This window comes from Salmo salar, chromosome ssa18 (genome assembly GCF_905237065.1).
Source record: "Salmo salar chromosome ssa18, Ssal_v3.1, whole genome shotgun sequence".
In the NCBI taxonomy this organism is placed as follows: Eukaryota; Metazoa; Chordata; class Actinopteri; order Salmoniformes; family Salmonidae; genus Salmo; species Salmo salar.
The window spans coordinates 31,117,591-31,120,267 of NC_059459.1; the positions used below are offsets into that span (position 1 = coordinate 31,117,591).

Genomic DNA, 2,677 nt, shown 5'->3' on the forward strand with positions numbered 1-2,677 from the left:
ATTTTTATAAATCAATTTTAGAATAAGGCTGTTACTTAACAAAATGTGGAAAAAGGGAAAGTGTCTGAATACTTTCCGAATGCACTTTGAGGGTGGGGCTCAAGCTCCATCCCTGTCTCACCCCAGGATCCCATGTCAAGAAAATTTGTATAGCAGACCCTCATGCCAAATTGAGTCAAAGACTTTGCCTTTGTTTTGGTTTGTTTGTTAGTTAGGGTGTCACACACATACACACACACACACACACACACACACACACACACACACACACACACACACACACACACACACACACACACACACACACACACACACACACACACACACACGCACGCACGCACGCACACACACACACACACATTCGTTTTCGAACACTTGATGTGTGTGTCTATGTTAGGCTAAATCAGCAGCTCGAGCTGTCTGTCGGCAGGTCACATCAAAACAATAAAGCAGATTTTGTGTATGCCTGATATGTAATATGACATCATGTTCATGGACTTTTGAAATGTAAGTATTCACTATTCAGACCATCCCAAATTCTTGCAACAACCAATCTGAGAGACAAAATTCGATAGCTATAGGCTTAGTGTGTTAATGGCCTGGGCATCCCTGTATTTGCAACCATTCACAGCAAGCATTGTCTTGTAAATGAAATAATTTGTATTACAGTGCCAGGACAATCAGGCCATTTACAGAACTAGAAAGACGCATGAGGTCCACTATTCTCACATTCTTTTACTTGGCCAATATTATTTATGCCATGTTTCTCTGGGAGTCTCTGAGAATTAAAACACCATTATGTAGGTGATTGTGTAAAAGGGAAAGTGTAAATTCCCATGAGTTTATTAGAAATAAGGCAAATGGACAACATAAATATGTTTGATTGTAATTTAGAGAAGAAACTGCAGTCATGTCTTTTTACAATCATTGTCTTAAAGCCCCCATGAAGCGTTTTAATGTTACTTTTAAATCATCACTGTATGTCTAACAAATTACTGTGTGTGTTTATTTCATGAAAATCACAAAAAAATAAGGCGTCCCGAGTGGTGTAGCAGTCTAAGGCACGCGTTGTTCGTAACTTGGGCATTAGGAAACAAATGTAAAGATATGTACATACAACCCTGGTTGGCGATAGAATAGTCTAGAGCTCACTCCCTTACCCAGATAAATGGTCATTGGTCTATTATAGTCAGATCAGATTGTGATGTCATGATCTGTGCCAAAAACTCCATCCAATCTGAACAGGCTCAAATTCCAGAGCATTATTATAATGTTCACACTTTCAGAGTGTTATTTCGACCTTATAATTTGGAAATATCATTAAAAAAACAAGAACATCACATTTTTAACTGCACTGCAAATTTAAGTCAACAAACGACAACATTAAGGTACACATAAATAAATAAAGGTGAAATAAATAAAATAAAACATGTGCAGTACTGCAGTATGATATGCAGTATACCTGGAATAATCTCTTGGATCAAAAAGGTTATTATGAAATGCAAAGATTTTAAATGTATAACCTAAGTAAAGGGTTAAAAACATAAAATACTCACTTCTAAAAACCTGAGCACACAAAGTGATGACATCCAGAACCAGTTTATCGTTGTGTTTTTGAGATAACAGCCTTTCTGAGGTGATTCCAGAACCTCTTGCTGCTGATGGGGTTGTCCCTCCATTTTAGGTAAGTGTTCATCTTTAGGTACTTGTGGAGACCAAGCACTTTCTTGGTCCTCTCCTCCTCCACGTCCTCCAGTATGATGATGATGATGTTGGGGTTGCCCTCCATCACCAGCCAGGACTGAGCCACCTCAAACTCAAAGCAACACCACGCGCTTTCGATAAAGTGGTGCGACACCACCACGATGTGGGCATTACTATCTACCGATGATGCCCTCGTCAATGATGTTGGAGGAGAACGACTTGCCCACTTCATAGTCCCGCTCATGGAGGCACAGCTGAATGGGAGGGACTCCTTTCTCAAGTTTCTCCACCAGTTCCTCCATCACCCAGGCCTTGTCCTTGCTGGAGTAGATACAAAGGCATCGTAAAGGCAATCCTGCTGGCGGGAGATCTTGTAGCCCCTCAGCAAAACGCAGCAGTAATGCAGATGCATGATGATGGCGCCGGAGGTTAGGGCTGCGGTCTTATCGGCTCTCAACCAATCATATTATTTTGTTTATTTTTTCGCGTTGTTCGTAACTTGTTTTGTACATAATGTTGCTGATATCGTCTCTTATGACCGAAAAGAGCTTCTGGACATCAGAACTGGGATGTGACTAATCTGCCCTTGCCTTCCATTCTGCTAGCTAACGTTCAATCGCTGGAAAATAAATGGGACGAACTGAAAGCACGTACAGTAAGTACCAAAAGTAAAATAATAAATAATTTAAAAAAATGTTTTAACAGATAGCCAGGGGCAAACTCTAACACTCATACATTATTTACAAATGCCAGATCATAGGCAGTAGGGATGACCAGGGATGTTCTCTTGATAAGTGCATGAATTGGACAATTTTCCTGTCCTGCTAAGCATTCGAAATGTAACGAGTACCTTTGGGTGTCAGGATAAATGTATGGGGTAAAAATGTATGACAAAAACACTTGTACTAAACGAAAGATAATGATCTGTTTTAAACAATTGATTTTGGGAGAGCGTGATGACTATAAACATTAA

At 39.9% G+C, this 2,677-nt stretch overlaps 1 pseudogene; it reads right to left on the bottom strand.

Moving 5' to 3' along the window:
• Positions 1–329: 329 nt before the first annotated feature.
• LOC123728795 (toll-like receptor 4) lies at positions 330–2,116 on the bottom strand (annotated as a pseudogene).
• Positions 2,117–2,677: the final 561 nt, after the last annotated feature.